Genomic DNA, 16,256 nt, shown 5'->3' on the forward strand with positions numbered 1-16,256 from the left:
TTTTTTGATATTTTAAATTAAATTAAATTTAGTTGAAATATTCATCGATTCCTAATACTGAACCTAATCTTAATTCCAATTCAACTTATGGAGCTATTTTCAAAGGCTATGAAAAGGTGTGTGCATCCGTTATCGTTTGCATGTTCACGTTATGGAGTCAAGTCCTACTTCTAGCTGCATAAATTTTACACGATCGTAGGGATTTTTATTCATACTTGAAGGTGCATAGCAGCGGCAATTTACTTATTTAATAATACACATTCCTATATTGGTATATTAACAATGAAAGTTTAAATGTACCCGTCACGTTTTTTTCCCTTCATACGGGTTATTTCCTAAACACGAAATATTTGTAGGTACCTAATTAACATTTCATTACTTTTCTGAATGAAAACGTTTCATTTTTTTTCCTTTTTACTTTCTCACCGTATTTACTATTGATGTGTAATTGTGTACCTGTTATTCAAGCGATACCATTTGACCGTATTTGAAGAAATAATATACAATTGAAATGTATGCTAATTTTTTTCCGCTTATAATAATCAAATTAATGTGTAATATTTATCGTGTGTATTTAATATACTCATTTACCCAGGCACCTTATAAAAGAGATGAAGCGTGTGTTTTTTTTTTCAATGTGCGTTTTAAAAGCTGCAGTTTGAGAGTTTCTGATGCAAATATGTTTTGCGGAAATTCATGTCTGCTGGGGTATCCTTGATCATGAATATAAATAATGCGAACTGATGAAAAAGAATAGAAAACAGATACCTATACGTATTTTTCAAGTTTATTCGCATACTTATTTATTTTCCCTTAATTATTTAGAAATCGAAGAGTATTTCATACTTTATGGGTATAAAGTTTGCTTAGCTTAATAAGTATTTCTGATACTGTTATTTTATTTTTTTTCAACATTTATGTGTTTGGAAAAGAATGACTGCATTCAACATAAACCGTTTCTGAAGTTATCTGAAACATTTTCACAAATATTTACTTGTTTTGAATACCACTTATATATGAATAAATAAATAAAAAACCAAGTGCTCATGCATGATAATGAATAGGTGCTCGTATATTAATTTATGTAAGTAATGAAATATTGTATAAGAAATACATAATACAGGTAGGCGGAAATTATAATCAATATCAGGTTCATCTATACATAAATACCTATCCTTAATGTTCAAATCCACATTATTGAGATTTTGTATTTTAAAAAAATGTAGATATTGAGCTATGTACCTATTCAATTTTTTTTTTGCAAAAAATACCAAAAAATGAAGTAGGAACTCCCCATTCTCTATACAAAGTTGATAGCAATTCACTGCAACAATGAAATTGAATTATATTACAATATCAACTAGCAAGAATTCATATTTTCATTGTAGCCTACAAATCTATGGAAGAATTGTTGGAAATTAAAACTTATTTATGTTTACAAAATAAATAATACTACCTATACAAGTACATATTTTTAATCAAACTGAAGTAATTTCCTTTTAAAATATCTATTAGAATTAAGTTCAATGCAGGGCACCATCTAATTGACACCCTGATACATTCATAAATTACATAACAGCTCCATAAGCCCGCATAACAGACGACATCACACATACTCGTACACCTGAAAACCCACTGAAATTTAGAAGGAAAAAAAACACACTGCAGTATAATTTACAAATATTATGCATTCGACTTCGAGCAAAATGTTGAGAAAATACGATTATTTAAGATTATTAGATACGTATTCTACTTAGGTACTCAATACACGAATACATCAGGTACTTAGACCTACCTACTGTGAGAGCGTGTGAGTTTCGTTTTCATAGAACTGATTTTACTCTCGTTTACCTACCGCACTGGAGATTACATTAAAACGAATACTGCAACTCGTTTGTAGGTTTAATTCAAACTATAGTAATTTGTCGGCACTTCAAAGCTCATTACGAGACATAAAACAATAGACTATGTTCATTACAAACGAAGATTCATGTCTCGGTGACAATGGCACTGTAACTACAAGTGGTCCACAATTTGTTCGCTAGGCCAGCTTTAATAATGTTTAAATGCCTCTGCGGGATTGTGTAACTCTGCTTAGTCTATTGGTCATTTACGCGATGCAGGATTTGTTTAATGTAGGTAATCATAATAAAATACTTTCTGCTTTAATGTTCTTCGAATGTAAGTACACAGTAAAACTGTTTGCTTGTAATTTGCTACCGGCATATGTGGTGACATCGATGACTTATTTTTCCATGGTGGTTAGATAAAGCTCGGGTCAAAGGTTCGACTTAATGAACCTATACCAACATATTTGATATAATCGGGTTATAAAGATAATCCAAGCTGTGAACTCTCGTCTCGTCGTCTTGTTTCCTCTTAGTTTGTTTTTTAAATTTATTTATTTATTTATTTATTTATTTACTCATTTTTTGTTTTGGAGAGATTATATAATCACACTTGGACATAAGGTAATTTCTTAAAAAAAAATGAAAGATTATTTTAAAATGCAATTTTAATTTTAATTTCGAGATGAATCTACCTGGTTACTTTTATGCAGGCAATTTTAATGCCAGTTTTAAATTAAATGCAATTTTTGCTGTTTAATTAAATTTTTTTGAAGTTGGCTACTTGCCTAAGCTGAAAAAATGTATGGATAATTTTTTTTTGCAGGTGAAAAGGTCACGTTTATTTTAAAAAGACGAGCAGTTACCTACTTATTTGTAGTACAAAAATTTACGCCATTCTCTTCCTAGTCCCTTCACTTTTCATCGATAACACGAATTCTACACTAAGTAATATTCTGTGTAATCATATGTAAATCAAATCTTACTGGACACGAGACCATTGCCTAAGCTGTAGGTATATGCTTCGATTTGATGTGCTCATACTTAGTAAATGCTTATAATAAATAATGAAAAAAAAAAAAAAAAAAAAAAAAAAAACGTGAAATTTACTCACAGAAAAAAATCTTGCACATCCAGCTCCATGCACATAGAATTTCATCAAAATCGACACAACTTCCTTATATAAATAACTAATAAGTAATCATTCATTTCATTTTTCTTACCTCGGATGCATGCGTTTAATGAATCGATCATCTCGCAACATGAATGCGCAGTCATATTTAGGCAAAACATTATCCTTAAAAGTACCTATAATATAAAGTATTAAGGTATGCAACACGAAAATAAATTTCGCAAATTTATTTAACCTTTAACACGCTCGTATAAATCATATTCATCTAAAGGCGTGAACTTCCTTTTATAAAGCATTATTCGCACCATTTAGTATAACAATTATATTCACTTCTTAGTGCAATTATATAAGGTATGGTGTGGTATAAGTAAGTATAAGTATTCACATCTAAGGAAGTACGAATACGGAAACGAATGAAATTCCTACATAAATACTTTACGTTTATGTTAAAATATGGGACAATAAAAAAAAAAAAAGAAGAAAAACAGAAGAAAAAAACGCGACGTGTCCATCTCTTAGAACGAAACAAATGAACGAATTTTGCAAGTATGTAACGGTTTTAATTAAAACTCCGAAATGCGTTTCTATATACAGTATAACAAAGTATTGTTAAATCGTACGTTAAATTAAAGCGGTAGGAACAAGCGAAAATATTTTTTTTCCGAAGACATATTATTTAATTGAAAGATCACGTGCGAGAGTTTTCTTTACTATACCTACATATATGTACTTTACCTCTGCAACTATGAAATCAAGTGCGGATATCCTGCGGTAAAATCGTGTGTAGAAGTACCGTACCTGTACTTATTTTTATAATGAGTGACAACATAACGACAGATTTATTACACACCTTATCACCCATCGATAGAAAAAAATCTTTCAATTTTCAACTAAATTCAATTTCAATCGTTAAGTTGCATGAAGTATGTAGGTATATGTGTGAAGATAGGCGTGTGTAGTAAATTTTTATGACATTGCAAAATGCGAGCGAAATGCACTCGCACCTGCTTATCACCTTAATGTAGGTACTCAACTTCAACCTATATGTACAAATGGTTTATGGCACTTTCTTAAAACACTAGAGTAATGGAACTCATTATCGTCTCGGAAATGCCATTTGAAAAATTTCCAACACGATGCATGATGGGTTTGAAAGAACAAAATTTTGCAAAGACGTATTCTCGCCATTAATGTGGGGTTTTTTGAGCCTCTTATCCAGTTGGAAAAATGGAAGGAATTGTTTTTTGTTGGTCAGAATCCTTTTAAAATGATACATTTAAAATAAAAAACTATTCAGCCTCTCGGCTCTCAACAACATTTCTTAATTTACTTTCGAATTTTTATAAATTATTGGAGGCTCCATACAAGAGGACCAATACCTCTTGTTCGGAGGTCCTAGGGAGGTGCCTTCTCGAGAATAAAAGAGAGTCATGTAAAACACTAAAATAGCTCAAAGAACCGGGGAACGTGTTTTTTTTCACGGAGGGATTATTCTGAAGAATTCCAAAAAATTACAATTACACCAAATTGACCTAGAAAGCTGAAGTTTGGCATGCATATGAAATTGAAGCTCCCAAATCGATATAGTAGGCAGGTGGCAGGTAGGTAGGTTGGTAGGTAGGTAGGTTGGTAGGTATGTAGGTAGGTTGGTAGGTACAGGGTGGACAGAAATATCGGGTACCCCTAAAAAAGTTTTCTGCTAAATACTTCGGTTGGTCACAGTGAATGATAATAATGGTAGCACATGATTGGTTGTTAGACTGGAGAGATAACATTTCACCAATCATATGCATCTATTTCACGTTGCCAACCTATATTTTCAATGAAAAACTTTCTTAGGGGTACCCGATATTTCTGTCCACCCTGTAGGTAGGTTGGTAGGTAGGTAGGTAGGTAGGTAGGTAAGTAGGTAGGAGGGTACTATAGATGTCTGATTTTTTAGTGACATTTGAATTTTTGTACTACTTTTTCGAAATAAATTAGGTACATAACATACTTACTTAGGCTACCTCGTTTTTTCCAAATTAGGTAAAGACAATTATTCGTAGGTAACCTGCAATTGCTCGACGATTTTGTAACAATTTCTTGATTTTGAAAAATTTTTCCAATAATAACCCATCTATAGATTTGCAATCAATTTTCTGACGAGTTTTTGAACCAAATTTCAAATAGATTTTCAGAAAATCTTGAGATTACCGTCTGATTTGAACTTTTTAAGGTGCATAATTCGCATAGATTAATTCATAAAAAATAATCGTCGACTTGGCAGTTGACACTGAGATGAGGGATGGAAGAGTCTTTACATAACAATGCATTTCTCTTGAAAATGAGCAATATTGCCAACTGTTAATTAGGAAATTTAAACATTTTTAATTTTTACTCTTGGGGAGTCGAAGGTTGCATAATGCACCAAATATGAGGACAATTTACCCGAACGTTTTCAAGTTGCAAATTATGACAAAATTCAACTGCAGCATAAATCGTAAAATATACTCACCGGCAATTTATAATATGTAACGTATAATAATTTGTCTACGAGTTATCTTTTGACATAATGAATACAACAATGTATAGTAGGTTGGTGGGTGTGTGCCTGTGCACTTACCTGCTTACTGAATTGTAGTCTCACGATAACAAATTAGAACTCTTTGCGCTTCAGTTGACCACGCCACAATTCTTCACGGTACTCATGTATAAGGTACCTCTACCTATCTCTAGTCAACATTAAAAAGTTGAAAATATTTTACATATTGTCCGGTGGTTTTCAGGCGTTTGAAGAAAATTACCATTAGCTAACGTGAAATTCTGGCATAGGTAACTAATTTTCCTATAACCAACTTTTGAAAAAATTCTATACCTTATTATAAAATATTAATTATGCGAGAATGTCGATGGATTTAATAGTAGGCTAATGGTATTCTATTTTTTTTCTTCTTTATTTTTTTGCGAACTTCCTACAACTTCAGACGGAGATATCAGATATGTTTATGTCATTTGATTATAATGAAAACATAATGTAGGTTTTAGTCCACACGTCTAGATCAGTGTAATAGGTATTAATTTTAATCTTAAACCTTCATAATTTTCTAATATCAAATATGCTAGGTTACGATGAACCACAAGTTTTATACAAATATTTCAATTTTTAATTGGATATGTAATGCTTTTAATTGGTTACCTGCTGTTGTGACGAGGAAACAGAAAATAGGTATTATAGTTGTTAGAGTTGAGGATGAAAGGTTAGGTACTCATTATTAAAAATAATACCAATAATAAATTGAAGTGCAGCCTGATCAAATTAAGCTGAATCCTCTTGTAGGTAGATGAATCTGATCTACATAGAATTATAAGTAGGTAGATAGAAAATATTCACTAGCTAGTGAAATAGTTGCATACCTAATTTATACGCGAAAAAATTTCGCATTTCCTTATGAAGGAGTATAAATTTATTGTACAGTCGGGTCTGCATATTTATATTTATGCACTAAATTGCAAACCACCATTACGATGCCAGCTTTCGAATCAGTCAAAGTCATCTTCTCATCAGGATTCGATGAAAAAAAATCAATGGGTACCTAAACCTATGTATGTACCTATCCTAACCCATCTGTCACGGTATGCTCATAACGGATTATTCATATTATTAGCATATTAAAAAATCACCGAATAAATTCGAAAGGTTAATATAAGTATTTTGTAGTACGAGTAATACCTACGCTACGTGCAATTTGCTGGCGAATAATTCCGTTTAGCATGTTGTAATGAAACTCATAAAAGTAACGTACCTACGTAAAAGTAATTTCCTTTTTTAATAGATACCGGAACCGCTTCGACTCATCTCTCGAACATGATTGATCTTATAGCCAGTTAATATACGTACATATGGTACGTAGACATACACTTACTTATGTATTATTGATTAATCTATTAGGTATCTGTAAGAAGAGGACCTGTTTTGTACACAGCATCGGACCGTCGGACCAGCAGACCAGAATCATGACGTCATATATTTTAAGACCCAGGTGTAAAGGAATGTGATGTACTGGTATATGTAAGCTAGCTGCAGGTACCATATCATCCAAATAGTCACGCCATCGCTGGTGAAATGGAAGATACCTACACCCTAATATAATGGAATAATTACTTCTACCTGTAAAAATTGATGTTGAAATTCTGTAGCGTATAAATTCATGTACGACGATTCGTAAAAAAATTTCCTCTCGAGTCTGTTCGAGTGTTTGGTGTTTAGTCTTGCGGTAGAAATGGTAGCATAATTCACCGGTTTAATTTTTCACCTTATAGGTAGCTCATTTTTCATATTTTTACAGCGTGTTCTTATTCTAGCAAATATGCAGGTAGGTAGAATCTTTATTCGCGTGTACGTACAGTAGTTTGACGTAATATTAATATTCGTTTTGAAATAGACGATTATAAAAGAACCAGTTGTTTCGCAGAGACAAGCGAATGGACGTAACGGAAGAGACAAATTGCGAGCTAATTGTTACTATCGATAGATAGATGGGTATCATTCTGTTGTTATACGACTAATCTAGGTACATAAATGTTGCATCGATGAAATATATATCTCGATCTCGAATTCGATGTACCCGTATCAAGGTTTTATTCCTTAGGTAGCAACATCCAGAATGAGAAGTAATTTTCGTAATTTCGTATTGTATTTCGTTTTATTCTCTGTTACCATTATGTAATGGGAACGTCATTAAAAGGGTGGTTTATGCGCCGAAAATCGTATTAATGACACTTCATCTGGATAAAAAGAAAAGTTACACCATACCTAGGAAAAGTAGTTATGTACTTATACAATATGCACCTATAACTCAGAAGGTTAGAAGGTTTAAATAGGGTCAATAACTTTCAACCGCGTGGAATAGTTCAACGAGGTTATTGATTCGTGGATAGGATGCTTGAAAAATCGTAAAAGTTTTGGAATTTTTATTATAAGATATAGGATAGGTAAGTATTTTAACAAAGAGTATAATTATAAAGGGCGAATCGATCACCCCTCCCCCACGCCCAAAAAAAGGCGGAAAATTTTGACCAAATTCAGTGTAGATTTTTATTATAAGTTGAAAGTCAGTCAGACATTTTTTGTAGGACATAAATAAGTCCTTCAAAGAGGGGGAAATTTTGAAAAAATCGTGATTTTTTTTGTCCCAGACCCTACCCAACTTTTTTTTTAGGAAAATGGTACAGGCCCAAAAAATAGTAATTTGATTTGAGATTCTGCATCGATTTTGGCTATTGCCATCCAAATCCAAAATCGACCATTTTTGGGTAGGTACCTAATCGTGTTTTAAAAATTTCATCTTTAGGTAATTTTCAAAAATCTGGCTATTTTTTGTCCCCCGATAATTTCTCGCAATTTCTTCGAAAGTAGGTATAAGTAAACAAGATGTGTAATTTTTTTTTCAGAACTAGATACAATTCCACCCGAGCACTCATTCAACCATTCAAGCTGTTAGAATCCCCTCCCTCATCCTTCCCCCCATGGAATCGGTTAAAAGACCAAATGTTCCTAGTTGTGGTCTGCCCCAGCACATATTTCTTTTTTCAATACCGTTTTTATAACGAAAATATGCATTTTATCCAAAAAAAGTGGTAGGTATACAAAGTTGTTCTAGATGAAATTTTGGGCATTTTGACGCTATCGGTTGACCTCAAAACATTGATTAAATGACCTCACAGGGGGTTCAAAGTCAGTCCCCAATATTAACACCATCGCCGTGGGCATTTTATAGCCAGGGCGAAGAAATAACCACGACGAGGACAAAGAAGGTGTAGAAAATGTTAAAAGATGTTAGGAAATATTGTCTGATGAATTTTCATGTAGATATGTACATAATTTACTATACTTACTACTTTGTTATCAAATATGTTTTCTTTGCTATCAAGTCAAAATATCAGTTATAAAAGCAAAAAAAATGCATCACGACCATGGAAATTTTTACACTGATGTCCCAAAATTTTTGAACCCCGTCCCTCTCCCTGGGGGACTCTAATTGAGGCCAGTATCAGAAATGGGGTTAGGGGCATGTATGTATTTTATAATTTCAATTTGAAAATTTTGGAAAAAATGTTTTGTTTTTTTTTGTTTTTTAATATAATATTGAAATATGCCACTTTTTTGAGATTACCCCTCTTCAAATATTTCGCATTATTTATGCTAAATCATCGAAAGATAATAATTTCTGAAACTGCGGAGAAATATTTTGAAGCACAGTTGTGCCAATTTTTCCATCATCATTAAGTACCGATTTTCAAAAAAATCAAGAACAATAGCCAAAGGCAAAAACTTATCTTTATGTTTTTTGAAATTGCCATAATGATAAAAAAATTGGCACCACTGCGTTCCAAAATATTTCCTTAGTTTCAGAACTGATATCTTTCGATGTTCTGGCATAATTGATGCAAAATATTTGCGAAGAAAAAATTTTCAAAACACGAATTTACTAAGAAATAAACTACCTATTTGTAAATTATCAACCACTCAGTGGACACTAAAATTTGTCTTGAATTTTTATGGTAATGGCCAAGGATGACGTAAAATTTTAAATACAAATAGGTAGAAGATACCTACTATCTTTTGGAACTGCATCATTTCAAGTTGGGCAGGGGCTAGAGTAAAAATCACGATTTTTTGAAAATTGCCTCTATTTGACGAGCCATATTTCCCCGCTAAGTTCATTATTTCTGAAGTTCTCCAATGAATTTGTTCAAAATCCTTCGACATTTTTTTTTCGGGATCTACCCAACAAACGCTGTCTACCAACCTATATCTACCTATCTATGTACTATGCTTTTTTATTTCCATTTGAATGGTTCTTAAGAAAATCCTGATTAAAAAGGAGGAAAAACACCAAATTTTGTATTGAGAGAACAAATTGCACCCTCGGTTGAGAAATAAAAAATAAAAATCGATCATTACGTTTTTGCCACCGTTCAATGATTTGATTGCTAACACACAATGTAGAACTTTTCAAACACACGGTAGCTCATAATATGAATGGACATCAGGTCATCAAAATTGCTACACACCAAGATACGCGGAAAAAAGCAACATAATACTCGTATGTTATCGGTACCAGCTATTATAAAGGTGCTTATAGAGTTATTACCTATAGTTTTCGAATGACCAAGTTTTAAAATTTATGGACGAATATATAAGATAGGTGCGAAACTGGGACAATTGTATCATAAAATCGGATGGAGATAAATGAATTTGAAAATGGTACGAATTTTTAAACGTATACTATAGTGTCACTTCCGAGTTCACATGTGCATGACTCCTCGGACAGCACCAACACCAGACCAGCCGTAAAACGTTTTATTAGGTGCTTGAAGATGTAATCGAATTGTACAATACTAATTGGCGAGAAATTGAATTTATCCGTAATTATAAAATATTCGCTTAGCGTCGATTATTGCATCATCATTGACCATAAAATTTAATACGGCGCTTCTCTTCCTAAACCCAACTTCCGGATATTGATTCGTATATTAGGTACCATAACTCGTGAGAATAAACAAATGACTAAGATGACGAGACAACCGATAAAAGAAGAAAATGTGAGATACTGATTTTCTACGCGAAGCTGTATATCTTTGGCAGGTGAGTACGTGCTTCAAAACATAATCTAATTAGAATTTACACGGCAATAAAAAAACGTTCGGTTTCAGGTTCCATCCGTTTGTCTGATAATCAATGTAAGTACTCGTACACGCAGTATACAGGGTGTCCCGTTGAAATGAGCAATTCAATGTAATGTACTTTGCAGTGAAGTATATTTGAAGGGGCAGCAGTTTTCGAAGAGTCGAAAAAGCTCATTTTCGTGTTCAGCTCGGTTGAATTTAGGGAGGTACCTACTTAAAGCAAAGAAAAACTCTGCATGGATTTTTTTAATTGATAGCTCGATCTAATTTTTTTTGAGCAAAAAACTTGAAGTGGCGTTGAGTAAAGTAACACCATGTGATAAAATTAGGTACCTATCTACAAAGAATTATGCACTAATACTTTCAAAGAAAATTGTTATTTTCAGAAATTTTTCAGCCATTGCCAGGGTTTTAATTTTTAGACAACAAAAATCAAAAGAGCATCCAAAGGAGCATCCAAAAGAGCATCCAAAAGTACCACTTCATTATGGGCTATAAATTAGATTTTCGGAGAATTTTTGAAAAATTAAAATTTGGGAACCCAATGTTTTATGAAAAACTATAAATTTAATCAAATTGAAGTAGAAAGCCAAAATTTTGGTTTTGTCCATTTTTTATTCTCAAGATTGATTAGTGGTGATTTCGAGCTCTTCTGTACAATATTCCAACAGATTTTTGAACTCTACAAGTTTTAGAAAAATTGACATGAAAAGAGTCGAATGAAATTTAGAATCTTCCAATTCGGATAAGTACATATATTTTATTTATGACTTTTTTGATCGATGTAGGAACAAATTCACAGTTTGTTTCTGCTTATTAAACTACCTACAAAACATTCTCCAGCATTTTTTTCTTTTTTTTTTCAAGTTGCCGTTTACAAAATACTTACCTATATGAAAAATAAAAATTTGATGCATGCTTCATTTTTGACCAGGAAGCCCTTTTGAGCTACTCCAAAACTTCCAAATTTCAGTTTTTATATTGACTCCTTCAAATTAAACGAAAAATTTTCCATTTTTTCAAAAATAATTTCCAAAGAAAACCTTGAATTTGAACCGGTACAAACAGTTTTTGAAAATTCGTGCTTAAATTAGTCGAAAAAGTCAAACAATTGAATAATTTGATCTCAATTGAAAAATCCAAAAATTAGCAGGAATCAGCACCAATCAATTGGAGAGGTTGAGAATAGAACATGAACAAAAGGTCAGCTTTCTATCTTGATACTGTAATTTCATAAGATTTTAAAATTTTCAAGGAAACATACCAAATTTTAGTTTTTAAAAATCTAAAAATGAATTTCAGCACCAAAAATTTGTCCTCGTTGTGTAGTTTTGAATGTTCTTTCAATTTCACTGTTTTAGCCCTACTGAGGTAAAGTACGTGAAAAAAATTATTCTTTCCGGAAAGGGATACCTAGTTAAACTTTGAGTTATAAGCGCCTCAAAAAGAATTTCATCCCTTTTTTACTTCGTGGGTGAGAACGATTTAAAAAGTTTACTTTTGAAGTAGATCTATGATAATTTAAGAGAAAAAAATTAGCTCTATTAGGGCTCTAAAATTTATTGGAGAATTGTGTAACAGGGTCTACAAACGTAAGTACATTTTCAGTTGTCGTTTTTTTCTTGGACTTAAAATCACCTCAAATTGATTTTTGAAAAAGCAAATACCCATACCTAACAGTTTTATTTTATTTTTCGAAATGATCCATAAAATCTCGCAGTGAGATCAAATTAGATCGTGATTTTTTCAGACATTCAAATGTGCACCAAAAGTCAATAGGTACTCATAGTTTTCATATCTCGTTCGACTCGGTGAACCGTCTGTAATGTACCTCTACCTACCTATTCCTTAAAAACTTTTCCCCATTTTTTGAAAAAAAAAAAAAAAAAACTAGAAGATTTGAAGTTTTAAATAATATGTTTAATTCTGAAGTTTTCAAATTGAGTATTCCCATGCTGTACTTTTACCCCCTTCCCTTCCTCCAAAAAAAACTCAATTACACGACTAAGTACATAGAATTTTTCAAAAAGTTCGTCCAATTTTTTTTAGTATTTCGAGGCTTATCTACAATTTCAATTTGTGTTTAATCAAAAAGGTACTATATAGATTTTGAACTTCAATTTGTCTTTGAAAAATGAAAACTAGCAAACAATTTAATTGAGCAATTACTTTTTTCAAACCGTTTTTTTTTTAAGTAAATTTATTTTTATCAAGTTATTAATATGTATTTCAATTAGGTACTTTGCTTCGGTTTCAAAACTAATGTTTTGCTTGACCAAGCAACCAAAAAGTTTGAAGTTCAATTTTTTTGTAAAAAAAATGTTAGGTCATATATTGTATTTTTGTCACAAAGTGGACCATAAAACATCGGGAAAATTTAAGAACCTATGACTGGAAAATTCAATTCCAAAAGGGTGAATGGTACATATGATTTTTTTGAAATTTATCGGAACATTTTGAATTTTTATAGGCAAAGTCGATACGAAAATCTCCTTTTTTTGGTATGAAAATTTGGGGGAAAAATTGGAAAAATTGTGTTGTTACCTTCTTTATTTTAAACTAGGCTTTTGTGGATATTTTCAACCTTTTCGAAGTGAGTGGTAGAATTGGTTATGAAAATGCTCCCATGAAAAACTTGATTAAAAAAATCAAATTCCGAAAAATTCACTTTCGTGAGTAGGTCAGCCAGTGGAACAGCCCCAAAAATGCACTTTATTTTGTAATTATTTAGTTTAATTCTTCCAAATTTTTGATTGTTGACTATTTTTTTTTCTGTGTGAAATGTCAGATTTCCAATTGCTGGCCAAAATCAAAAGAAAATCCAGCGTTACTTGTACTAGAAACCTTTACTAATTACGTGCCAAATTTCTACCAGTTGGTCCAGGAATCAGGAAACACCCAAGTGATAAGAGTGAAAATCCTATTTTCCGAGGCGATATCTTTCATAGGATAAATAGATTGTAATGAATCCTCCACCGTCACAAAAAGAACACTGAAAACAAATGAACAATTTTTTAAAAATTCACTCACCTAGGTAGTCCAGCCACTTTGTATTGCTACAGCCTTTGGTGAACAATTCATGGCTATGGAACCACAAACCAAATTTTATATGCAATAATGTAATGGTCTTTAGTAAAATTTGATCCTTTGACTATGATTATTCACAAACCTACAAACCATCCACTGAAATACGAGTTCGCATAAAGTTCTCTTGTTAGATACTGTCAATTGCCCCGATTTCAGGCAACGGAAGTAATTTTTCTAAAAATGGTCATTCTACCAATCAAGATTCAGGAAGTACATACATGAAGATGTTTCATGGGACACCCTGTATCACATGTAAGTAGATAGATATTATGCATATTGCATTCATAGGTAAAGGTAAAGTAAGATAAGGTATGTACCTTATAGGAAAGGTACTCGCATATGATATACGCTTATCAGTCACACGTATCGAGAAGATCGGTTATATACCGGTAGGTCGTCTTAACGACATTAGACATAACGTGCATTAACATACTTGACCTTCCACATAAAGAATATAAACAGGATTATATGTATACAAAATTACGTGCTAGGTATCTGGAAAATAATTATAGGTACGTATGTATCTTTTTTTTTTCGTCTTCTCGTTCGTTTTTTAAACTGGTATTTTCCTGTACGTAGGTTAGGTACGGAGAGCGGTATGACTTGACTCTGTTTACGATAGAAAGTAAAAAGACCTTAAACGAAGAAAGGATGCTACGATGACCATTCGACCACCATCCCGAAGGCAAACGACTGTCTGCGTTCGCGTTGGTATTCCGGCAGTACATGCAGTGTAACTTTCTCCGGATCAGTACCAACGTAACGGTCGAAATATATCCCGAGTCTTATGATGCTGCACGCACTACACTGTTGTTAATCCGAAACACGTTCGTAATTTCAATCATCCGTCTGTTGTATTGTCTAAAAGAGTACCTACCTTTATACCTTACCTTTTGCTTTCTAGCTTATAATCTAACATAAAACACCGGTACATATGCGCTTTTTGTCGAATGCCAGCGACTTTGGCACTGTGCTGCGCTGCACCACCGTCGACAAATACTCCAGATCGTGTGTGCGAATCGTGACCAATGGCTGGTCGTACAGCGTGTACCCTTCTGAGCGCTCACAGCTCGAGCCTTTTATTCATCGTGCAAACGAGATCGAGATTTATTTAAGATTTCTAATTATGGTTAATCATTAACGATCTAAATCCACGTTCAAATTAGCGGAATTTTTCATTCCCAAAGATAGGTAGGTAGAGGTACCTACGAGCAAACTGTCTGCATTCGATTGCGATTGACCACTGCTCGTGTTTCGTAAAAATTCCGATATTCGCTCGTTACCTATAGTCATATGCCATGTCCGAACAATAAAATTACCTGGTACCTAGTCTCGTACTGCTGTAGATGTACGATTCTCACAATATTTCTTAAACGGCGTCGCGCCGCCGGTCATCGCTATTAAAATTAGGTAAATATTACGCTTCATTGAACAGCAGCTTACCAATTGCACCATAATTCTTTGTACATCATCGCGGCCAATTGATGAATGATTATTTGATCGAGTAATATCCGTGTCTTTTTATAGTACCCACAATATTTTAGCTACACACAATTCGCGCCAACATCTTTGCTCGCCTCTCTTGGTACACAATCGACAGACGCTATATACGTCGCTCATTTTTTAAGTGATTTCTAATATAGCTTGAATAATGCATATTTCAACCGGTGGCTTTAGTATACCTACCTACAAACACACATAGGTACATAAAGAATATAGCATCATTTTTTAAGTATTTATTTTGCATTCGAATTTCTTCGCAATATCTATCTACGACAAACGCGAAACTTACATAATGCGTAGGCCTACGCTAACATGATTTATAAATCAACAAAATGCTAAATAAAATCGCTATTTGATCGAAAATATTTGTTAGGTAACACGACGAAGATGGCGGTAAACAGACGAATAGCCCTACATTCTCCGACGCAATCGAATCGATGATTCAACAAATAACAATGGGTCACCTTCTTTTCGACGTTTTCTCAACCTTGCCAACATGTTTGTGGAGAGATTTTGACATTGCCGATTAGTAGAGATTATTCTGAATAGGTAAGTGAGAAATTTGCTCCAGATTTTTGGAAGTCGGAATTTCTTCGTTAACGCTTCAAAAAAGCCAATGTGGTTTATTTTTGAACAGATTTTTTTTAAATCCTGAACCATCCCTACGAGGTAATCGTCTACTAAGTCAAAGGTGAAAATGTGTTTACAAATTGGAATCTGATAATTTTCAAGTCGATCCTAAGCCTTCAACAAGATATGGATTTCCATCGTTAAATTTTCAAAATCTTACGGAAAATGCGGAAATTAATTCTGAACAAATGGCCATAGTTTTCATCTAATTTCAAGATGTTCAACCTACGAATTTTTATAAAAATTCAAATCTTTTCAGAAAAAATTGGAATAACACGTGAGAAGTCCCAATAGGAAGTTGTTGGAAGAGTGATGGATTCTCAATTTTCATGCTGGATTTAAACTACCTAATAGGGAGGTATCATAACTAACAAAACAATTTTTAA

General features: G+C 33.0%; 1 long non-coding RNA gene across 1 annotated transcript; it reads right to left on the reverse strand.

Moving 5' to 3' along the window:
• Positions 1-507: 507 nt before the first annotated feature.
• Positions 508-4,013, reverse strand: LOC135840547 (uncharacterized). The gene is made up of 3 exons (XR_010557757.1): positions 3,071-4,013; positions 1,243-1,324; positions 508-969 (listed from the first exon to the last, which is right to left on the reverse strand). It is a non-coding gene; the product is annotated as an uncharacterized LOC135840547 (long non-coding RNA).
• Positions 4,014-16,256: the final 12,243 nt, after the last annotated feature.

This window comes from Planococcus citri, chromosome 3 (assembly GCF_950023065.1).
Source record: "Planococcus citri chromosome 3, ihPlaCitr1.1, whole genome shotgun sequence".
Taxonomy (NCBI): Eukaryota; Metazoa; Arthropoda; class Insecta; order Hemiptera; family Pseudococcidae; genus Planococcus; species Planococcus citri.